Genomic DNA, 26537 nt, shown 5'->3' with positions numbered 1-26537 from the left:
GCTCTGCACACCTCGTACACGCACGGCTCCTCTCCCTACAGCTCGTACACGCATGGCTCCACTCCTTAAATGTCGTACACGTGCGGCTCCGCACACCTCGTACACACGCAGCTCCGCTCTGTAAACCTCGTAAATGCGTGGCTCCGCTCTGTACACCTCGTAAACTCGCGGCTCCGCTCCGTACACCTCATACACGTGCGGCTCCGCTCCGCACACTCGTACACGCGCAGCTCTGATCCGTACACCTCGTACACGCACTGCTCTGATCCGTACAGCTCGTACACGTGCGGCTCCGCTCCGTACAGCTTGTACATGCGCGGCTCCGCTCCGTACACCTTGTACACGTGCGGATCCGCTCCGCAAACTCGTACACACGCTGCTCTGCTCTGTACACCTCGTACACGCGCGGCTCCGCTCTGCACACTCGTACACGTGCGGCTCTGCTCCGTACACCTCGTACATGCACAGCTATGCTCCGTACAGCTAGTACACGTGCGGCTCCGCGCCGTACACCTAGTACAAGCGCGGATCTGCTCCGCACACTCGTACACTCACTGCTCTGCTCTGTACACCTCGTACACATGCGGCTCCGCTCCGCACACCTTGTACATGCGCGTCTCTGCTCCGTACACCTAGTACACATGTGGCTCCGCTTCGTACACCTCGTACACACGTGCTTCGCTCCGTACATCTCGTACACGCGCGGCTCCTCTCCAGCTCTGCACACTCGTACACATGCTGCTCTGCTCTGTACACCTCGTACATGGGTGGCTCTGCTCCGCACACATCGTACACACGCGACGCTGCTCTGTACGCCTTGTACATGTGCGGCTCAACTCCGTACAACTCGTAGAAGCGCGGCTCCGCTCTATACACCTCGTACACGAGCGGCTCTGCTCCGTACACCTCATAGACGCGCAATACCCCTCCGTACACCGCGTACACGCGTGGCTCTGCTCCGTACACCTCATACACGCGCGACTCCGCTCCGCACTCGTACACGCGCTGCTCTGCTCTGTACACCTCGTACACGCGTGGCTCCGCTCCGCACACCTCGTACAAGCGCAGCTCTGCTCCGCACACCTCGTACATGCAAGGTTCCGCTCCGTACAGCTCGTACACGCGTGGCTCCGCTCCGTACACTTTGTACACGCGCAGCTCCGTTCTGCACATCGTACATGCACGGCTCCGCTCCGTACAGCTCGTACACGCGCGGCTCCGCTCCGTACAGCTCAACACGCGTGGCTCGCTCCGTACAGCTCGTACATGCGCGGCTCCGCTCCGTACACCTTGTACACGTGCGGATCTGCTCCACACACCTCATACACGCTTGTCTCCACTCTGCACACCTCGTACACGCACGGCTGTGCTCCACAACTCGTACACGCGCGGCTCCGCTCCACAACTCGTACACGCGCGGCTCCGCTCCGCACACCTCGTACACGTGCGGCTCAGCTCCACACACCTCGTACATGCGTGTCTCCGCTCCACACACCTCGTACATGCGCGGCTCCGCTCTGCACATTTCGTACACGCGCAGCTCCGCTCGTACATTCGCGGATCCGCTCCACACACTCGTACACGCGCTGCTCTGCTGTGTACACCTCATACACACACGGCTCCGCTCCACACACCTCGTACATTCGCGGCTCCGCTCCGCACACCTTGTACATGCGCGGCTCCGCTCCGCACACCTTGTACACGCGCAACTCCGCTTTGCACACCTCGTACACGCGTGACTCCGCACACTCGTACATGTGCAGCTCTGCTCCGCACATCTCGTACACGCACGGTTCCGCTCCATACACTTTGTACACGCGCAGCTCCGTTCTGCACATCGTACATGCACGGCTCCGCTCCGTACAGCTCGTACACGCGCGGCTCCGCTCCGTACAGCTCAACACGCGCGGCTCCGCTCCGTACAGCTCAACACGCGCGGCTCCGCTCCGTACAGCTCCTACACGCGCGGCTCCACTCCGTACACCTTGTACACACACGGATCCGCTCCACACACCACATACACGCGCGGCTCTGCTCCGTACACCTTGTACACGAGCGGCTAAGCTCCGCACACTCGTACACTTGCGGCTCTGCTCCGCAAACCTCGTACACGCGTGGGTCCGCTCCGCACACCTCGTACACGCATGTCTGCGCTCTGCACACCTTGTACATGCACGGCTCCGCTCTGTACAGCTCGTACACGTGCGGCTCCGCTCCGTACAGCTCGTCCACGCGCGGCTCCGCTCCGTACACTTTGTACACTCGCGGATCCGCTCCGCACACCTCGTACACGCGCGGCTCCGCTCCATACACTTTGTACACGCGCAGCTCTGCTCTGCACAACTCGTACATGCACGGCTCCGCTCCGTACAGCTCATACACGCGCGGCTCCCTCCATACACTTTGTACACGCGCGGATCCGCTCCGCACACCTCGTACACGATTGGCTCCGCTCCGCACACTCGTACATGTGCGGCTCTGCTCTGCACACCTCGTACACGCGCGACTCCGCTCCGCACACTTCGTACACGCGCGGCTGTACTCCACACACCTCGTACACGCGTGTCTCCTCTCCACACCTTGTACTTGCGCGGCTCTGCTCCACATACCCCGTACACGCACGGCTCCGCTCTGCACACCTCGTACACGTTAAGCTCCGCTCCGTACACCCTGTACACGCGTGGATCCGCTCCGCACACTCGTACATGCGCTGCTCTGCTCCGTACACCTCGTACACGTGCGGCCCGCTCCGTACAGCTCGTACACGCGCGGCTTTTCTCTGTACACTTTGTACACGCGCGGATCCGCTCCACACACCTCGTACACATGCGGCTCCGCTCCGTACAACTCATACACGATTGGCTCTGCTCCGTACACCTTGTACACGCATGGTTCCGCTCCATACACTTTGTACATGTGCAGCTCCGCTCTGCACACCTCGTACATGCACGGCTCCGCTCTGTACAGCTCATACACGCGCGGCTCCGCTCCGTACACTTTGTACACGTGTGGATCCGCTCCACTCCGCACACTTTGTACACCATTGGCTCCCCTCCGCACACTCGTACATGTGCGGCTCTGCTCCGCACACCTTGTACACGCACGGCTCCGCTCCGCACACCTCTTACACGCGCGGCTCTGCTCCACACACCTCGTACACGCGCGGCTCCGCTCCGCACACCTCGTACACGCGCAGCTCCACTCTGCACACCTTGTACACGCGTGTCTCCGCTCCACACACCTAGTACACGCGCGGCTCCGCTCTGCACACCTCATACATGCTCGGCTCCGCACACTCTTACACGCGCGGCTCCGCTCCGCACACTTGTACACGCGCTGCTCTGCTCCGTACACCTCGTACACGTTCGGCCCGCTCTGTACAGCTCGTACACGCGCGGCTTTTCTCTGTACACTTTGTACACGCGCGGCTCCGCTCCGCACAACTCGTACACGCACAGTTCCGCTCTATACACCTCATACACGCGCGCCTCCGCTCTGCACACCTCGTACACGCACAGCTCCGCTCAGTATACCTTGTACAAGCGCGGATCCGCTCCGCACACTCGTAAATGCGCCGCTCTGCTCCATACACCTCGTACACGCGCGGCTCCGTTTCGCACACATCATACACGCTCGGCTCCGCTCCGTACAACTCGTACATGCGCGTCTCCATTCCGTAAAACTCGTACACGTGCGGCCCCTCTCCACACACCTCGTGCACGCGCGGCTCTGCTCCGTACACGTCGTACACACGCGGCTCCGCTCTGTACACCTCGTACTTGCGCAGTTTCGCTCCGTACACCTCGTACTTGCGCGGCCTCGCTCCGTACACATTGTACACGTGCGGCTCCACTCCGCACACCTCGTGCACGCGCGGCTCTGCTCCGTACACGTCGTACACACGCGGCTCCGCGCCGTACACCTCGTACTTGCGCAGTTTCGCTCCGTACACCTCGTACTTGCGCGGCCTCGCTCCGTACACATTGTACACGTGCAGCTCCACTCCGCTCCGCACACCTCGGACACGTGCGGCTTCGCTCCGTACACCTCGTACATTCACGGCTCTGCTCTGCACACCTCGTACACGCGCGTCTCCGCTCCTTACACGTCGTACATGCGCTGCTTTGCACACCTCGTAAACGCGCGTCTCCGCTCCTTACACGTCGTACATGCGCTGCTCTGCTCTGCACACCTCGTACACGCGCGGCTCCGCTCCGCACACCTCGTACACGTGTGGCTCTGCTCCGCACACCTCATATACGCGTGGTTCCGCACACCTCGTACACGCTCGACTCCGCTCCGCATACCTCATACATGCGCGGCTCTGCTCTGTACACCTCGTACACCCGCGGCTCCGCTCCGCACATCTAGTACACGAGCGGCTCCGCTCCATACACCTCGTACACGCGCGGCTCCGCTCCGTACACCTAGTACACGCGCGGCTCCGCTCCGCACACCTCGTACACGCGCAGCTCCGCTCCACACACCTCGTACACGCGCAGCTCCGCTCCACACACCTCGTACACGCGCAGCTCCGCACACCTTGTCCTCGCGCGGCTCCGCTTCATATACCTCGTACATTATTGAGTTGATCAAAAATGTTGTGACGTTTGGTGTTTTCATGTCAGTTTTGCCCAGCTTCACCAAAATGGGCAGAGTTGGGGCAGGATGGAAGTGTGGCACCACAGCTTGTCTAATTCATAGCGAACTGTGGCTTCCCTTACACCAGAAATCTTACTCCAGTCCATGACTGGAGTAAGATTTGTGGCAAGGTGCACACACCACTTGTCAGAAGTGCATAATTCATGCGCCACTTAATGAATCTGGACCGTCTGACTCCAGCACGCTCCCTCATCAAGAGCAGCTTGAATATGGCCAGTCTTAATGAATCCGTGTCCTAAGTGCTTTATTAGTTAAAGAATAACCGTTGTTTTAATTTTTGTTTTGTAAATTAATATTACACATGAAAATAAGTAATTTTATAATCTTATCAGAGAAGTCTTCTTTTTCCTGCTGGATTGATCTTTCAGTCTCAATTCGCGGTAACATCTGTAAAATCTGTATTCAGTGAAGACAAACTTTCCTATTAGTGAGATAGATGACAGTTAGTGCTATTAATACTCTTTACAGAAGGAAGGGGAGGAGCTAGCAGAAGGGGGAGGAGCTAGCGGAAGGCACAGACCTTCTGCTGCAAGTTCTCCTGAAACCACAGTTACTTCTCCATGGAAGATTGCAGCTGGTGTTTATACATAGAATCCCAGAACATTAGAATTGGAGGAACCTCCAGGGTCCTAGTGTCCAACCCCTGCTCAATGCAGGATTCACTAAACCATCTCAGACAAATGTCTGTCCAGCCTCTGTTTGAAGACTTCCATTGAAGGAGAATTCACCACCTCTCGTGGCAGCCTGTTCCATTGAAAAACGCACCAAATCTGCAGCGTGTGCACACAGCCTTGTTGTTCTTTTGGTCACAGGCAGGTCTTTGCACAGTCCTGAATGATAAGTACAGCACATACACGCTAAGGCTATGTGCACACGTAGCAGATTTACATGCATTTTTTCTGCCAGAGAGAAGTGTTTTTTCAGCATTTTTTCAGCGTTTTTTCAAGCACTTTTCCAAGTGATTTTGAGCATCACCTGGAAAGTGCTTGACAAGTTGGTCACACAATATAAATCCATGCAACCGGTATGGATTTATATTGTGTGACCAACTTAGATGCTTTAAATGCTGCATCTATAGTAAAAAAAAAGAATTAAAAAGTTAAAAATAAAAAAACCCTGTATACTCACCTCTCCAGTCTCCTCCCGGGCGTTCTCTCTCTTCAGCGTCCCGCGGTGTACTTGCAGGACCTGCGGTGACATCATTTAGTCAGCTGATGGTCACGCGACCATCACCTGACCTCTGACATCAGCGGTCGCGTGACCATCAGCTGACTAGATGACGTCACCGCAGGTCCTGCCAGTACACCACTGGACGCCGAGGAGAGAGGACGCCGCCGGGAGCAGACCGGAGAGGGGAGTATACAGGGTTTTTTTTATTTTTAACTTATTTATTTCTTTTTTTCACCGCTTGGTAGCCGGGATGAAGAGGAGTTGTAGTCTCTTCTTCATCCTGGGTGCCACACGCACCCCAATTACGCTGCAAATTCTCGGCCATTGAATTTAATTGAAATGCAGTAAATCCACATATACCTGCGGGTTTGCTGCTTTTCAATGGCCGCGTAATCGCGGTAGAAATGGTCATGCTGCGTTCTGCAACGCAATGCGGATTCGGCGCGCTAATTAGCGCATCATGTGCACAGCACATCCCAATTCACATTGCTTTGCATGGCAGACGGTTTTACATGGGCACATAGCCTAAGAGCGGGGAGCGGCTCTAGTGTCACCGGCTGGGATGGCACAATCACTGTCAGCAGGATACAGGGGACATTATCAGAAAGGAGGAGATGACGTCTCTGCCCTCTCGCCTATCAGAGAATAGATGGCTGTATACGGGGGGCCTTATCCTCCTCTATTACACAGCACTCAGCTCCTAAAGGGAATGATTTGACCATAATACAATATATTTGAGTGGGGCCAGTGCTCCAGGTTTACGTTCATAATGTTGAATGGAGATTGATCAGTTCCAGTGTGTCTGAACAGGGTCCGAGCCCACATCTCCTGAGCTCAGGCTTTACACTGAGCATCACTGTCACGGACGTCAGATTAGAAGGGCATGGAGCACGATGTGGATGGTTGCCTCCGTATCCGCCATTACCTGGACTGCTAGCTTTCCCTGGACACTCTGGATCAGCTCCTCCGTCTTGTCGAGACCTCTAAGGGCCTGTTCACACAAGCAGATAAAATATCATTCAGAGTTTCATCCAGAAAAGTGGGAGAATTCTTTTCTCACTTGTCGTCCATGTGCAGTCCAGATCTAATCTGGCTTTTTAACCATTTACAGTTTCCAGGGCTACAGGATTGCAATGTATCTGTAAAAAGCAGATTTTTTTTCTGTACCCATAGACTTGAATGGGTGAATCTTGTCTGACGGATGAAACGAGGACATGCTGCCATTTTCTTTCTTTATTTTTTGCTCACACACAGATTCGATCAGTGACAAAAAAGAAAAATGACTCCTCTGCACTTTCCCATTGAATCCCATTGGTCTGAGTGCCGTCCATTTGTTCCACAGACAACTTTCCTACTGAAAATACATTCGTGTGAACGAGTCCTAAGAAAGACATTGTAATTGGTTATTAGATGTTGACTGAAGTTTGGCTCTGAAAATGCAGGGCTCTTAAAGACGTTCTCTAATACTTTAATGCAGATGATTTATGCATAAAATAGGTGGTCTATATCAGATCGTTGTAGGTCCGACTCTTGGCTCCCCACCAATAAGCTGTTTATAGCAATGGCAACGGCCGGATGTAACTTGTGAACAGAGCGCACCCCAGTGGCCACTGCCTGGTGCTGCAGATCACCTCCGGTACTCCTCAATAGCTGGTCTGCACCCGGCAGCGGCCGCAGTGTACGGAGCGGTTTTGTTCCACTTTGAACATTGCCTGCATCTTGCCAGAGGTGATGACAGCTGATCATCGGGGGGCCGATGGTTGGACCCCACCTATCTTATATTAATGACCTATCCAGTGGAGTATAAAAGTGTTTGATAACTCCTTTTAAAATCTTGTTTCCATCCCATTGTCTTATACAGCGTGTATCTGTGTTCTTTCTGTAACCAGATGGGCCTGACCTCTGATGGTTCTTCTAGGCTTCTATTACAGCTCTTACAGCCCCAGCATGCATCATTTGTGCTGGAGAGGAATATGAAGACGCAGGAGCAAATAGAAGAACAATTAGGAAAGCTTGGATTATTAGAAGAGCAAAAAATGCTCATAGTGGAGGTGAGACTATTATTATTTTTTTGTAACTTTCATTTTTATATTTTTTTATTTTTAGGACATTTGTTTCCTCTCTTCAGAAAATAACAGCAGATAAGATTGATTAAAGCTTCTGGAAAGGTGTTCAATAACGTCTGATCAGGTGGCTGGTTTGTAATGGTTGTCCCATCTTACCAATCCCTCTCTTCTACCATGAATGTGACATTGTGGGATGAATATATATATATATATGTATATGTGTATGTGTGAAAAGTTGTTTGCCCCTTCCTGATTTCTCATTCTTTTGCATGTTTGTCATACTTAAATATTTCAGATCTAAAAACAAATTTTAATATTAGACAAAGATAACACAAGTAAACACAAAATGCAGTTTTTAAATGAAGATCCTAATTATTAAGGGAAAAAGAAATCCAAACCTACAGGGCCCTGTGTGAAAAAGTGATTGCCCTCTAAACCTAATAACTGGTTGAAGCACCCTCAGCAACAACAACTACAATCAAGTGTTTGGGATAATTGGCAATGAGTCTTTTACAACACTCTGGAGGAATTTTTGCCCACTCATCTTTGCAAAATTGTTGTAATTTAGCCACATTGGAGGGTTTCCGAGCATGAACCGCTTTCTTAAGGTCAGGACTTTGACTAAGCCACTGCAAAGTCTTAATTTTGTTTTCCTTTAGCCATTCAGAGGTGGACTTAATAGTGTGTTTTGGATCATTGTCCTGCTGCATAACCCAAGTGCACTTCAGCTTGAGGTCATGAACAGATGGCCGGACATTCTCTTTCAGGATTTTTTGGTTAACCAGCAGAATTCATGGTTCCATTTACCACAGCAAGTCTTCCAGGTCCTGAAGCAGCATAACAGTCCCAGACCATCACGCTACCGCCACCATATTTTACTGTTGGTATGATGTTCCTTTTTTGAAATGCAGTGTTACTTCTACGCCAGATGTAATGGGACACACACCTTCCAAAAAGTTCAACTTTTGTCTTGTCAGTCCACTGAGTATTCTCCCAAAAGTCTTGGCGATCATCAAGATGTTTTCTGCCAAAACTGAGATGAGCCTTTGTTCTTATTGCTCAGCAGTGGTTTTCGTCTTGGAACTCTGCTATGTGTGTCATTTTTGCCCAGTCTCTTTCTTATGGTGTAGTCATGAACACTGTCCTTAACTGAGGCAAGTGAGACCTGCAGTTCTCTGGATGTTGTTGTGGGGTCTTTTGTGACCTCTTGGATGAGTCGTTGCTGCGCTCTTGGGGTAATTTTGATCAGCCGGCCACGCCTAGGAAAGTTCTCCATTGTTCCATATTTTCGCCTATTGTGGATAATGACTCCCACTGTGGTTCGCTGGAGTCCCAAATCTTTAGAAATGGCTTTAGAACTTTTTCCAGACTGATAGATCTCAATTACTTTGTTTCTCATTTGGTCCTGAATTTCTTTGGATCGCAGCATGATGTCTAGATTTAGAGGATCTTTTGTTCTACTTCACTTTGTCAGGCATGTCCTATTTAAGTGATTTCTTGATTGAGACCACGTGTGGCAGTAAACAGGGCTGTGTGGGGCTACGGAAATTAAACTCAGCTTCCCAAAGATGTGACAAATCACAGTTAATTTATGTTTTAAGGAGGGAGGGGCATCACTTTTTCACACAGGGCCCTGTAGGTTTGGATTTCCTTTTCCCTTAATCATAAAAACCTTCCTTTTAAAAACTGCATTTTGTGTATACGTGTGCTATCTTTGTCTAATAGGAGTCTGCTGCTGACATTGGTATTGGGGTAATGTCCCCCAATTCAGTTAATATCCTCCATCCTGGTATGTATGGTCCCTCCTTCCTGGTATATGTGACCCCCATCCCATCTTGGTATACGTGGCCCTCATCCCCATCCTGGAATGCATGGCACCCCTTGATCCCCCATCCTGGTATTCATGGCACCCCTTTGATCTACCATCCTGGTATGCATGGCACCCCCTGATCCCCGTCCTAGTTTTCATGGCACCCCTTGATCCCCCATCCTGGTATGCATGGCACCTCTTGATCCCCCATCCTGGTATGCATGGCACCCCTTGATCACCCATCCTGGTATGCATGACACCCCTTGATCCCCCATTCTGGTATGTATGGCACCCCGTGATCACACATCCTGGATATATACAGTACAGACCAAAAGTTTGGACACACCTTCTCAGTTAAAGATTTTTCTGTATTTTCAATGACTATGAAAATTGTACATTCACACTGAAGGCATCAAAACTATGAATTAACACGTGTGGAATTATATACTTAACAAAAAAGTGTGAAACAACTGAAAATATGTCTTATATTCTAGGTTCTTCAAAGTAGCCACCTTTTGCTTTGATGACTGCTTTGCACACTCTTGGCATTCTCTTGATGAGCTTCAAGAGGTAGTCACCGGAAATGGTTTTCACTTCACAGGTCTGCCCTGTCAGGTTTAATAAGTGGGATTTCTTGCCTTATAAATGGGGTTGGGACCATCAGTTGTGTTGTGCAGAAGTCTGGTGGATACACAGCTGATAGTCCTACTGAATAGAATTTGTACTATGGCAAGAAAAAAAGCAGAAAAACACGTCCCCAATATGAGACACCCATTCAGGGCCAATAAACACTAAACTATGGAGGGCACCATCCAAATCAAAAAGGGGATCAACATGCTGCACACCACATAAATACACGTGAAAAAAGGGAAAAGAGGTGTGCTATGAAGCAGTGATCACCCAGCAATACTTCAATAAATTATCAAACGTTATAATAAGTGACAATAAATTTTATTCATTACAAATATAAATACATACAAACAACGTCAAAAAACCCAAATAGCTAAAACACAAGTAAAATCAATATAGTGGGGTTACCCACTAATTTGAAGCCCACCTGCTCCAAAAAAACATCCCTAGTTACAACAGAACAACTTTTTGTGGTATGTGAGTATATAGTATTTGTCAGCTCAGATATTCTATATGGGCTTCATTTATGTTTGGGACTCTTTGTATTTTTCAATATATACTCTGCTGTAGTAGGCACATATTTCCCTCTTCATCTTTCTGGACTATAGTACACCTCCTTGAATACTAATGTCAGGCAGTCATAACTAATTTGCATGTGTACGATATTGATCACCAGGGATAATACTGGCACTTGTTGTATTATGGTACTGCTTGTTCTGTTGTAACTAGGGATGTTTTTTTGGAGCAGGTGGGCTTCAAATTAGTGGGAAACCCCACTATATTGATTTTACTTGTGTTTTAGCTATTTGGGTTTTTTGACGTTGTTTGTATGTATTTATATTTGTAATGAATAAAATTTATTGTCACTTATTATAACGTTTGATAATTTATTGAAGTATTGCTGGGTGATCATTGCTTCATAGCACACCTCTTTTCCCTTTTTCACACCCATTCAGGGCCGGCGTAAGGGCATGTAGACTAGGCATCTGCCTAGGGCCTCCAGCCCGTGGCGTGCCGCTATACGGCCCGTGAGTTCATCCCCCCGCATCGCGCATTGAACTGTATTGGTAGCGGGGAAATGACTGTGCCTGCAGAGTGGTGCTGCTGAGACGCTCTGCAGAGCATGGAGCAGCTGGAGAACGAGGAGAGGTGAGTATTGTATGTATTTGTTTTTTATACGTGGTGACCATAATACTGCAGAACTGGGGGGCTGCATTATACTGTATGGAGTGGCTGAATTATACTCTATCGTTGGGGCCGAATTATACTTTATCGAGGACTATGGGTTGCATTATATTATATGTACTATATGTTTGGCTGCTTTATACTATAGGGAGGCTGCATTATACTCTATTAAGGACTGAGGAGAATGCATTATACTATATGAAGGACTATGGGAGTGCATTATACACTATGAAGGACTATGGAGAGTGCATTATATTATAGGGAGGGCTATGGGGAGTGTTTTATACTATAGGGAGGGCTATAGGGAGTGCATTATACTATATGGAGGGCTATAGGGAGTGCATTATACTATATGGAGGACTATGAGGTGCATTCCATTATATGGAGGACTATGGGGAGTATATTATACTATATGGAGGGCTATGGGGAGTGTATTATACTATATGGAGGACTATGAGGTGCATTATACTATATGAAGGGCTATGGGGAGTGTATTATACTATATGGAGGGCTATGGGGAGTGTATTAAACTATATGGAGGACTATGAGGTGCATTATACTAACATGGAGGGCTATGGGGAGTACATTATACTATATGGAGGACAATGAGGTGCATTATACTATATGGAGGACAATGAGGTGCATTATACTATATGGAGGGCTATGGGGGAGTGTATTATACTATATGGAGGGCTATGGGGAGAGTATTATACTATATGGAGGACTATGAGGTGCATTATACTATATGGAGGGCTATGGGGAGTGTATTATACTATATGGAGGGCTATGGGGAGTGTATTATACTATATGGAGGACTATGAGGCACATTATACTATATGGAGGGCTATGGGGAGTGTATTATACTATATGGAGGACTATGAGGTGCATTATGCTATATGGAGGGCTATGGGGAGTGTATTATACTATATGGAGGACTATGAGGTGCATTATACTAATATGGAGGGCTATGGGGAGTGCATTATACTATATGGAGGGCTATGGGGAGTGTATTATACTATATGGAGGGCTATGGGGAGTGTATTATACTATATGGAGGACTATGAGGTGCATTATACCATATGGAGGGCTATGGGGAGTGTATTATACTATATGGAGGACTATGAGGTGCATTATAGTATATGGAGGGCTATGGGGAGTGTATTATACTATATGGAGGACTATGAGGAGCATTATACTATATAGAGGGTTATGGGGCAGTGTATTATACTATATGGAGGGCTATGGGGAGTGTATTATACTATATGGAGGGCTTTGGGGAGTGTATTATACTATGTGGAGGACTATGAGGTGCATTATACTATATGGAGGACTATGGGTAGTATATTATACTATGTGGAGGGCTATGGGGAGTGTATTATACTATTTGGAGGAATATGGGCCATATTATACAATATTGAGCGCTGTGGGACGCATTATACAATATGGAGGACTATGGGGAGTACATTATATTATAGGGAGGGCTATAGGGAGTGCATTATACTATATGGAGGGCTATGGGGCAGTGTATTATACTATATGGAGGGCTGTGGGGCAGTGTATTATACTATACAGAGGGCTATGGGAAGTGTATTATACTCTATGGAGGACCATGGGGAATGTATTATACTATATTGAGGAATATGGGTCACATTATACAATATGGAGGGCTGTGGGACACATTATACTATATGGAGGACTATTGGGAGTGCATTATACTATATGGAGGACTATGGGGAGTATATTATACTATATGGAGGGCTATGGGGAGTGCATTATACTATATGGAGGACTATGGGGAGTATATTATACTATATGGAGGGCTATGGGGAGTGCATTATACTATATGGAGGGCTATGGGGAGTGCATTATACTATATGGAGGGCTATGGGGAGTGTATTATACTATATGGCGGACTATGAGGTTCATTATACTATATGGACGACTATGAGGTGCATTATACTATGTGGAGGGCTACGGGGAGTGTATTATACTATTTGGAGGAATATGGGTCACATTATACAATATGGAGCTCTGTGGGGCACATTATACAATATTGAAGACTTTGGGGAGTGCATTATACTATAGGGAGTGTATTATACTATATGGAGGGCTATGGGGAAGTATATTATACTATATGGAGGGCTATGGGGCAGTGTATTATACTATATGGAGGGCTATGGGGCAGTGTATTATACTATATGGAGGACTATGAGGTGCATTATACTATATGGAGGGCTATGGGGAATGTATTTACTATATTGAGGAATATGGGCCACATTATACAATATGGAGGGCTGTGGGGCACATTATACAATATGAAAGACTATGGGGAGTGCATTATACTATATGAAGGTCTATGGGGAGTATATTATACTATATGGAGGGCTATGAGGTGCATTATACTATATGCAGGGCTATGAGGTGCATTATACTATATGGAGAACTATGAGGTGCATTATACTATATAGAGAGCTATGTGAAGTGTATTATACTATTTGGAGGACCATGGGCCTCATTATACAATATGGAGGCCTGTGGGGCACATTATACAATATGGAGGACTATGGCATGTATTATACTAAACAAGCAAAATGCTGCCTATTCATCGAGTAATTGGATTGTTTATGCCAGAACAAAAATCCTTGTTCTCAGCAGCACATCGCCCGGTGTAACCTGCAGATGTGCTGCTGATAACATGATGCTGTATGGGGACAGATTGATCTATTAGTGATTGTTCTGTATCCATCATTCTTCCTCAGCTGGTGTAAAGAGGTCGGGAAACAAGCGTTGAACGGCTTCAGTATTGCGGATTGCGCTCGTTTAGCGGCCTGATCTCAGCGCATGTACATACAAGCTAAATGTTTGTGTGGTGCTGTATGTCAGCATTTGGGACCCCACTTTAAACTTTTCCCCAGGGCCCCACTTTATCTAAAATCGGCCCTGCACCCATTTAAATGGTTCCCGTCCGCTGCACAGACTGGGAGAGAGAGGGGAGACTATTTATGGCTTATGTAGTGGCGCTCAGTTTTGTGGAAATTGGAGGGAAAGTTTTCTTTTAATTTATGAAATTCAATTCATGTGATAAATTTAAAAAAATATTAGTAACAATTCAACTTTATTTTAATCCTTAGGTTATGGGTGAGGATCTTTTGGCAGAAAGAACAGAGGAAGGACAAACGGACACAAAAACCACTCAGACATTGGCCTCTTACATAATGGCGTCTGACGCCGAGTTCAGAGTCAAATGGTTTCAGAAAGCGACCACTTTCCTAATGAGCAGCGAGTAAAGATGATCAGCTCTCCGCCATCACTGACTGTCTGCCAACTGGAGCTTGTCCATCTCTAATCATTCCTGCTCAATGGGGGCCACAATATTTTGACTTCACAGTAATCACTGACATCTTTTCGGAGTATATTGTATACATAGTGATCTTTATACGGCTGGAGCACTTACAGTAGCCAATCAGATGGCGTGCAGGTAGCGTTGTGCGAGATCCAGTATGCCGTCCTGCTTCTATCATTAGAGGGTCCTGCTAGAGAACAGCGGCCACACTATTATACTGTGTCCAGAGTTACAGGACTCTGTCAGATGTGGACTGCTACGTTCCAAAAAATGCTTAATAAGTTATTTTTTTTCAAACTGGATTGATATGCAAAATATTTTTAATAAAATCATTTTCTTATACTTGCAGGGTTTCTGTTTATTCAGTAATGTTGTAGCTGTTTTCTCTCACGCTGTGGATGATTGTAAATGAATACAGTTTCCTACATAATCATTGCAGCGGATCAGTTAAAAACGGGTGCCGTATGTGTTGTACCCAGGGCCGGCATCACCACCCGGGCAAGTGCCTGGGCCCTGAGCGAGCAGGGGGCCCACTCACCCTCTGGGACACCAGCGCGCTATGGGGCCCATGAGTCGGCGGGGCCTGATGCCAGCGAATGGGCACTTGCACTGGGCCTTCCCCAGTGCTTTAAACTGTTTGCAATACTTACCTCTCCCTGTTCCTCTGCTGCTCCTCTGTCTTCTGCGTCTTCTTACTCTGTGACATCTCAGGGCAGAGGGCGCAATGACGTCACTACAGAGCGCCCTCTGCTGAGCAGTCCCAGTGCAGAGAGTCGGAAGACGCTGATGAGACAGGCCTGCTTCCAGCAAGGAGCGGTGAGTATTTGATTTTTTTTTTTAATGTAATGAGTATTATATGGGGCTCATTATCTATTGAACAATATATGGGGCCCGTTATGTATGGAGTATTATATGGGGCTCATTATGTATGGAGTATTATATAGGGCTCATTATCTATTGAACAATATATGGGGCTCATTATGTATGGAGTAATATATGGGGATCATTATCTATTGGACAATATATGGGGCTCATGTATGGAGTATTATATGGGGCTCATTATCTATGGAACATTATATGGGGCTCATTATGTATGGAGTATTATATGGGGCTCATTATCTATTGAACAATATATGGGGCCCATTATGCATGGAGTATTATATGGGGCTTATTATCTATTGAACAATATATGGGGCTCATTATGTATGGAGTATTATATGGGGCTTATTATCTATTGAACAATATATGGGTCTCATTATGTATGGAGTATTATATGGGGCTCATTATCTATTGAACAATATATGGGGCCCATTATGTATGGAGTAATATATGGGGATCATTATGTATGGAGTAATATATGGGGATCATTATCTACTGAACAATATATGGGGCTCATTATGTATGGAGTATTATATGGGGCTCATTATCTATTGAACAATATATGGGACTCATTATGTATGGAGTATTATATGGGGCTCATTATCTATTGAACAATATATGGGGCCCATTATGTATGGAGTATTATATAGGGCCCATTATCTATGGAGCATTATATGGGGCCTATTCTTTATGGAGCAATATATTGGGCCCACTATTTATGGAGCAATATATAGGGCCCATACTGTATGGAGCAATATATGGGGCCCATACTGTATGGAGCAATATTTGGGCTCCATTATTCTGTATGGAGCATTATATGGTACCCATTATGTATGGAGCAATATATAGGGCTCATTTTACTTTATGGAGTAATATATGGGGTCCATTATACTGAATGGAGCAATATATGGGGATCATACTGTATGGAGCATTATATGCGGTCCATTATTCTGTATGGAGCAATATATGGTGCCCATAGTACTGGATGCAGGACCATGTGCTGCCCATAATACTGTATGGAGGACCATGTGGTGTCCATAATACTGTATGGAGGACCATGTGGTGTCCATAATACTGTATGGAGGACCATGTGGTGTCCATAATACTGTATGGAGGACCATGTGGTGCCCATAATACTGTATGGAGGACCATGTGGTGTCCATAATACTGTATGGAGGACCATGTGGTGCCCATAATACTGTATGGAGGACCATGTGGTGCCCATAATACTGTGTGGAGGACCATGTGGTGCCCATAATACTGTATATGGAGGACCATGTGGTGCCCATAATACTGTATATGGAGGATCACGTGGTGCCCATAATACTGTATATGGAGGACCACGTGGTGCCCATAATACTGTATATGGAGGACCACGTGGTGCCCATAATACTGTATGGAGGACCATGTGGTGCCCATAATACTGTATAGATGACCATGTGGTGCCCATAATACTGTATGGAGGACCATGTGGTGCCCATAATACTGTATGGAGGACCATGTGGTGCCCATAATACTGTATATGGAGGACCATGTGGTGCCCATAATACTGTATATGGAGGACCACGTGGTGCCCATAATACTGTATATGGAGGACCACGTGGTGCCCATAATACTGTATATGGAGGACTATGTGGGGCCCATAATACTGTATATGGAGGACCACGTGGGGCCCATAATACTATATATGGAGGACCACGTGGTGCCCATAATACTGTATATGGAGGACCACGTGGTGCCCATAATACTGTATATGGAGGACCTCGTGGTGCCCATAATACTGTATATGGAGGACCATGTGGGGCCCATAATACTGTATATGGAGGACTACGTGGGGCCCATAATACTGTATAGAGGACTATATTGTCTGGTCTGAACTGTGCGCTGGGAGGATTCGCCGGTTTCTGAGCTGTTGTAGACTTTACAATAGATATCACTCATGTAATGTGAGAAGTGAAATCTTTAGCATTGTACTATACCTATATTCCTGTGCATCATGAATCGTGGTAGGTGTGAAAGGGGCCCACTGAGACTTTTGCCCGGGGCCCATGAAATCCTGGAGCGGCCCTGGTTGTGGCATCTATTTCTTTTTGTACTGTATGCATGAGTTTTAATGGCGAATTTCTTTAAAAAATCAGTGGGATAAACCGTCATCTGAACTTGTCCCTTAACTTACATTGGTCTGTGAGGTGATCTGAAAGCAGAAAATCCAATGCTGACTTCTAGAACATTTGGGGTAACTTTCCCGCATTGGTCTCTACATGATCTGTGAATTCAGGGAACTGCTAGATCTGCGGCAGATAAAAGAGGGATTATATCAAAATGCCATCATGCAGACCAGCAAGTGACACATCGCTGGGATAAGGTCCTCTGCCCGACTTGTTGCTTTTAGATTACATAGCAAAAACCTGATGACAGTTTCCCTGTAATAAAATCCCAGAGCTTCTCACATGGGAAATCCAGCGGGTGGCAGATACTGGCCTGGAATCCTGCAGATACACAGCACTGCCGTCGCCTATACACTGCATTGTGAAAGGATTTGGCCCCCTTGAACTTTTCTACCTTTTGCCACATTTCTGGCTTTAAACATAAAGATATAAAATTCTATTTTTTGGGGGAAGAATCAACAACAAGTGGGACACAATCGTGAAGTGGAATGAAATTTATTTGCTATTTTAAACTTTTTTAACAAATTAAAAACTGAAAAGTGGGGCGTGCAATATTATTCGGCCCCCTTGAGTTAATACTTTGTAGCGCCACCTTTTGCTGCGATTACAGCTGCAAGTCGCTTGGGGTATGCCTCTATCAGTTTTGCACATCGAGTGGCTGAAATTCTTGCCCATACTTCCTTGCAAAACAGCTGGAGCTCATTGAGGTTGGATGGAGGGCGTTTGTGAACAGCAGTTTTCAGCTCTTTCCAAGATTCTCGTTTGGATTCAGGTCTGGACTTTGACTTGGCCATTCTAACACCTGGATATGTTTATTTTTGAACCATTCCATTGTAGATTTTGCTTTATGTTTGGGATCATTGTCTTGTTGGAAGATAAATTTCCATCTCAGTCTCAGGTCTTTTGCAGACTCCAACAGGTTTTCTTCCAGAATGGTCCTGTATTTGGCTCCATCCATCTTCCCATCAATTTTAACCATCTTCTCTGTCCCTGCTGAAGAAAAGCAGGCCCAAACCATGATGCTGCCACCACCATGTTCGACAGTGGGGATGGTGTTTTGAGGGTGATGAGCAGTGTTGCTTTTACGCCAAACATATCGTTTTGCATTGTGGCCAAAAAGTTTGATTTTGGTTTCATCTGACCAGAGCACCTTATTCCACATGTTTGGTGTGTCTCCCAGATGGCTTGTGGCAAACTTCAAACGAGACTTTTTATAGATATCTTTGAGAAATGGCTTTCTTCTTGCCATTCTTCCATAAAGCCCAGATTTGTGCAGTGTATAACTGATTGTTGTCCTATGGACAGACTAACCCACCTCAGCTCTAGATCTCTGCAGTTCATCCAGAGTGATCATGGGCCTTTTGGCGGCATCTCTGATCAGTCTTCTCCTTGTTCGAGATGAAAGTTTAGAGCAGTGTTTCCCATACTCCAGTCCTCACAGACCCCACAGGTCATGTTTTCAGGATTTCCATAGTATTGCACAGGTGAGAAAATTCCTGATGCCTTGATGATACTTCCATCACCTATGCAATACTAAGGAAATCCTGAAAACATGACCTGTGGTGGTCCGTGAGGACTGGAGTTTGGGAAACACTGGTTTAGAGGGACGGTCGGGTCTTGGTAGATTAGCATTGGTCTGATACTCCTTCCATTTCAATATGATCGCTTGCACAGTGCTCCTTGAGATGTTTAAAACTTGGGAAATCTTTTTGTATCCAAATCCGGCTTTGAACTTCGCCACAACAGTATCTCGGACCTGCCTGGTGTGTTCCTTGGTCTTCATGGTGCTCTCTGCACTTGAAACAGAACCCTGAGACTATCACAGAGCAGGTGCATTTATACAGAGACTTGATTACACACAGGTGGATTCTAGTTATCGTTACCAGTCATTTAGGACAACATTGGATCAGTGGATTCTAGTTATCGTTACCAGTCATTTAGGACAACATTGGATCATTCAGAGATCCTCACTGAACTTCTGGAGTGAGTTTGCTGCACTGAAAGTAAAGGGGCCGAATAATATTGCACGCCCCACTTTTCATTTTTTATTTTTAAGTTTAAAATATCCAATAAATTTCATTCCCACTTGTTGATTCTTCCCAAAAAAATTTGAATTTTATATCTTTATGTTTGAAGCCAGAAATGTGGCAAAAGGTGGAAAAGTTCAAGGGGGCCAAATCCTTTCACAATGCGCTGTATCTACCACTCGCTGACCTCCCTCTGTGAGAAGCTGATGGTTATTAATGATGGAATACAATGTTTTATTATAGCGGTGAGTGCTGCATTCACTTCTTACACTCATTCATGTGGATTTGTCTGATTAGTGACCTGCACCAGCTTATATCATGGGGCTGCTCAAAGTATAAACATTTACCAAAAAGGTGTGGTCTGTTTATTTTCTTTTGGTTTCCATTTTGTTTTACTTTTTTTTTTTCTTTACGTGGATCTTTCTGTAAAAAATAAATAAATAAAATATAGTCAACCTCTGGTATGCTCTACTACCATGAGATCCCCATAATAAAGGCAGAATTTAATAAAGGGTTACACATTTATCCAAGACATTGAAAGTTATGGCTAAAAAGGTAAAAAGACTTTTCTTTTTTTGCAGCAAAATTGGCTACAATTGCCCAGACAGGTTATATTTGCCCACAGCGTCGGACTGGGGAGACTGGGGCCCACCCTACAGCTAGATGCAGATACCTGATAGCCGTTATCCCCGTTATAGTGGGACCTCGACTGTAAAACACAGGCGGCTCCTGCACATCTACTGTGCGCACAGCACAACTGGGATGGACAATTACGGTAGTTTGCATTAAAGGGCTTCTTTGGTGAAAACAAGTTATCACCGATCCATGGGCTCCTCAGGATTGGTGATAACTTAATGATCGTTTGGGTCCGACCATAGGAAACCGCACTGATCAGAATTGGGAAGTTTTATCCCTGACAGGACACTTTTATCCCCATTTTAAAATGCAGCGTCAGGTGGGATGTCTGACCGCAGATCCATTCATTCTCTTTGGGGCTTCCAGAAAAAAACAAGAGCAGCGCTCGCAGCCATTGAGGGAATGAATGGATCAGTGGTGAAGTCACACATGCTGCTCCAGTCTAGTGGGGATAAAAGCTCCACATTCTACCAATCGGTGCGGGTCCCAGCAGTCAGACCCCCACCAATCAATACCTTATCACTTATCCTTTGGAAAGGTGATTACCTGTTTTCACAGTAGAATTCCTGTAAGTTCATCTTGTTCCAAGTATTTAATCAGAAATCTAAATAAAGATTATTCTCCTAATATCAGAGAGAACAATTGACTGCTATACACAACACAATCCACTTTTTCAAGACCAATAATACCACATTCAAGGGAGAACTAACGTGACACTGTGACCAGACCACATATTACCAGCATAAAGCGACCGAATAATCCCACGTAGAAGGGAGAAATACAGCCACACCGTGACCAGACCACATATTACCACCACATAGTGACCGAATAATACCACATATTGTATAAGGGACAAATATCGCCACACCATGATCAGACCAGATTTTAGCAGCATATAGCGACCAAATTATTCCACATAGAAGGGAGAACTACCGTCACACCGTGAGCAGACCACATGACCACCACATAGTGACCGAACAATACCTCATACTGTAAAAGGGACAAATATCGCCACACCATGACCAGACCAGATTTTAGCAGCATATAGCGACCAAATTATTCCACATAGAAGGGAGAACTACCGTCACACCGTGAGCAGACCACATATGACCACCACATAGTGACCGAACAATACCTCATACTGTAAAAGGGACAAATATCGCCACACCATGACCAGACCAGATTTTAGCAGCATATAGCGACCAAATTATTCCACATAGAAGGGAGAACTACCGTCACACCGTGAGCAGACCATATATGACCACCACATAGTGACCGAACAATACCTCATACTGTAAAAGGGAGAAATATCGCCACACCATGACCAGACCAGATATTACCAACATATAGCGACCCAAATAATTCCACATACAAGGGAGAAATACCACCACACCATGTCCACACCACATAGTGATTGTTCTGTATCCATCATTCTTCCTCAGCTGGTGTAAAGAGGTCGGGAAACAAGCGTTGAACGGCTTCAGTATTGCGGATTGCGCTCGTTTAGCGGCCTGATCTCAGCGCATGTAAATACAAGCTAAATGTTTGTGTGGTGCTGTATGTCAGCATTTGGGACCCCACTTTAAACTTTTCCCCAGGGCCCCACTTTATCTAAAATCGGCCCTGCACCCATTTAAATGGTTCCCGTCCGCTGCACAGACTGGGAGAGAGAGGGGAGACTATTTGTGGCTTATGTAGTGGCGCTCAGTTTTGTGGAAATTGGAGGGAAAGTTTTCTTTTAATTTATGAAATTCAATTCATGTGATAAATTTAAAAAAATATTAGTAACAATTCAACTTTATTTTAATCCTTAGGTTATGGGTGAGGATCTTTTGGCAGAAAGAACAGAGGAAGGACAAACGGACACAAAAACCACTCAGACATTGGCCTCTTACATAATGGCGTCTGACGCCGAGTTCAGAGTCAAATGGTTTCAGAAAGCGACCACTTTCCTAATGAGCAGCGAGTAAAGATGATCAGCTCTCCGCCATCACTGACTGTCTGCCAACTGGAGCTTGTCCATCTCTAATCATTCCTGCTCAATGGGGGCCACAATATTTTGACTTCACAGTAATCACTGACATCTTTTCGGAGTATATTGTATACATAGTGATCTTTATACGGCTGGAGCACTTACAGTAGCCAATCAGATGGCATGCAGGTAGCGTTGTGCGAGATCCAGTATGCCGTCCTGCTTCTATCATTAGAGGGTCCTGCTAGAGAACAGCGGCCACACTATTATACTGTGTCCAGAGTTACAGGACTCTGTCAGATGGGGACTGCTACGTTCCAAAAAATGCTTAATAAGTTATTTTTTTTCAAACTGGATTGATATGCAAAATATTTTTAATAAAATCATTTTCTTATACTTGCAGGGTTTCTGCTTATTCAGTAATGTTGTAGCTGTTTTCTCTCACGCTGTGGATGATTGTAAATGAATACAGTTTCCTACATAATCATTGCAGCGGATCAGTTAAAAACGGGTGCCGTATGTGTTGTACCCAGGGCCGGCATCACCACCCGGGCAAGTGCCTGGGCCCTGAGCGAGCAGGGGGCCCACTCACCCTCTGGGACACCAGCGCGCTATGGGGCCCATGAGTCGGCGGGGCCTGATGCCAGCGAATGGGCACTTGCACTGGGCCTTCCCCAGTGCTTTAAACTGTTTGCAATACTTACCTCTCCCTGTTCCTCTGCTGCTCCTCTGTCTTCTGCGTCTTCTTACTCTGTGACATCTCAGGGCAGAGGGCGCAATGACGTCACTACAGAGCACCCTCTGCTGAGCAGTCCCAGTGCAGAGAGTCGGAAGACGCTGATGAGACAGGCCTGCTTCCAGCAAGGAGCGGTGAGTATTTGATTTTTTTTTTTAATGTAATGAGTATTATATGGGGCTCATTATCTATTGAACAATATATGGGGCCCATTATGTATGGAGTATTATATGGGGCTCATTATGTATGGAGTATTATATAGGGCTCATTATCTATTGAACAATATATGGGGCTCATTATGTATGGAGTAATATATGGGGATCATTATCTATTGGACAATATATGGGGCTCATGTATGGAGTATTATATGGGGCTCATTATCTAAGGAACATTATATGGGGCTCATTATGTATGGAGTATTATATGGGGCTCATTATCTATTGAACAATATATGGGGCCCATTATGCATGGAGTATTATATGGGGCTTATTATCTATTGAACAATATATGGGGCTCATTATGTATGGAGTATTATATGGGGCTTATTATCTATTGAACAATATATGGGGCTCATTATGTATGGAGTATTATATGGGGCTCATTATCTATTGAACAATATATGGGGCCCATTATGTATGGAGTAATATATGGGGATCATTATGTATGGAGTAATATATGGGGATCATTATCTATTGAACAATATATGGGGCTCATTATGTATGGAGTATTATATGGGGCTTATTATCTACTGAACAATATATGGGGCTCATTATGTATGGAGTATTATATGGGGCTCATTATCTATTGAACAATATATGGGACTCATTATGTATGGAGTATTATATGGGGCTCATTATCTATTGAACAATATATGGGGCCCATTATGTATGGAGTATTATATAGGGCCCATTATCTATGGAGCATTATATGGGGCCTATTCTTTATGGAGCAATATATTGGGCCCACTATTTATGGAGCAATATATAGGGCCCATACTGTATGGAGCAATATATGGGGCCCATACTGTATGGAGCAATATTTGGGCTCCATTATTCTGTATGGAGCATTATATGGTACCCATTATGTATGGAGCAATATATAGGGCTCATTTTACTTTATGGAGTAATATATGGGGTCCATTATACTGAATGGAGCAATATATGGGGATCATACTGTATGGAGCATTATATGCGGTCCATTATTCTGTATGGAGCAATATATGGTGCCCATAGTACTGGATGCAGGACCATGTGCTGCCCATAATACTGTATGGAGGACCATGTGGTGTCCATAATACTGTATGGAGGACCATGTGGTGTCCATAATACTGTATGGAGGACCATGTGGTGTCCATAATACTGTATGGAGGACCATGTGGTGCCCATAATACTGTATGGAGGACCATGTGGTGTCCATAATACTGTATGGAGGACCATGTGGTGCCCATTATACTGTATGGAGGACCATGTGGTGCCCATAATACTGTGTGGAGGACCATGTGGTGCCCATAATACTGTATATGGAGGACCATGTGGTGCCCATAATACTGTATATGGAGGATCACGTGGTGCCCATAATACTGTATATGGAGGACCACGTGGTGCCCATAATACTGTATATGGAGGACCACGTGGTGCCCATAATACTGTATGGAGGACCATGTGGTGCCCATAATACTGTATAGATGACCATGTGGTGCCCATAATACTGTATGGAGGACCATGTGGTGCCCATAATACTGTATGGAGGACCATGTGGTGCCCATAATACTGTATATGGAGGACCATGTGGTGCCCATAATACTGTATATGGAGGACCACGTGGTGCCCATAATACTGTATATGGAGGACCACGTGGTGCCCATAATACTGTATATGGAGGACTATGTGGGGCCCATAATACTGTATATGGAGGACCACGTGGGGCCCATAATACTGTATATGGAGGACCACGTGGTGCCCATAATACTGTATATGGAGGACTATGTGGGGCCCATAATACTGTATATGGAGGACCACGTGGGGCCCATAATACTGTATATGGAGGACCACGTGGTGCCCATAATACTGTATATGGAGGACCACGTGGTGCCCATAATACTGTATATGGAGGACCTCGTGGTGCCCATAATACTGTATATGGAGGACCATGTGGGGCCCATAATACTGTATATGGAGGACTACGTGGGGCCCATAATACTGTATAGAGGACTATATTGTCTGGTCTGAACTGTGCGCTGGGAGGATTCGCCGGTTTCTGAGCTGTTGTAGACTTTACAATAGATATCACTCATGTAATGTGAGAAGTGAAATCTTTAGCATTGTACTATACCTATATTTCTGTGCATCATGAATCGTGGTAGGTGTGAAAGGGGCCCACTGAGACTTTTGCCCGGGGCCCATGAAATCCTGGAGCGGCCCTGGTTGTGGCATCTATTTCTTTTTGTACTGTATGCATGAGTTTTAATGGCGAATTTCTTTAAAAAATCAGTGGGATAAACCGTCATCTGAACTTGTCCCTTAACTTACATTGGTCTGTGAGGTGATCTGAAAGCAGAAAATCCAATGCTGACTTCTAGAACATTTGGGGTAACTTTCCCGCATTGGTCTCTACATGATCTGTGAATTCAGGGAACTGCTAGATCTGCGGCAGATAAAAGAGGGATTATATCAAAATGCCATCATGCAGACCAGCAAGTGACACATCGCTGGGATAAGGTCCTCTGCCCGACTTGTTGCTTTTAGATTACATAGCAAAAACCTGATGACAGTTTCCCTGTAATAAAATCCCAGAGCTTCTCACATGGGAAATCCAGCGGGTGGCAGATACTGGCCTGGAATCCTGCAGATACACAGCACTGCCGTCGCCTATACACTGCATTGTGAAAGGATTTGGCCCCCTTGAACTTTTCTACCTTTTGCCACATTTCTGGCTTTAAACATAAAGATATAAAATTCTATTTTTTGGGGGAAGAATCAACAACAAGTGGGACACAATCGTGAAGTGGAATGAAATTTATTTGCTATTTTAAACTTTTTTAACAAATTAAAAACTGAAAAGTGGGGCGTGCAATATTATTCGGCCCCCTTGAGTTAATACTTTGTAGCGCCACCTTTTGCTGCGATTACAGCTGCAAGTCGCTTGGGGTATGCCTCTATCAGTTTTGCACATCGAGTGGCTGAAATTCTTGCCCATACTTCCTTGCAAAACAGCTGGAGCTCATTGAGGTTGGATGGAGGGCGTTTGTGAACAG

The sequence above is a fragment of the Phyllobates terribilis genome, unplaced genomic scaffold (assembly GCF_046119375.1).
Source record: "Phyllobates terribilis strain yellow unplaced genomic scaffold, ASM4611937v1 Scaffold_92__1_contigs__length_6168646, whole genome shotgun sequence".
Lineage (NCBI taxonomy): Eukaryota > Metazoa > Chordata > Amphibia > Anura > Dendrobatidae > Phyllobates > Phyllobates terribilis.
The sequence above is the reverse complement of the archived record's forward strand: the minus strand, read 5'-3'. Positions refer to the sequence as shown.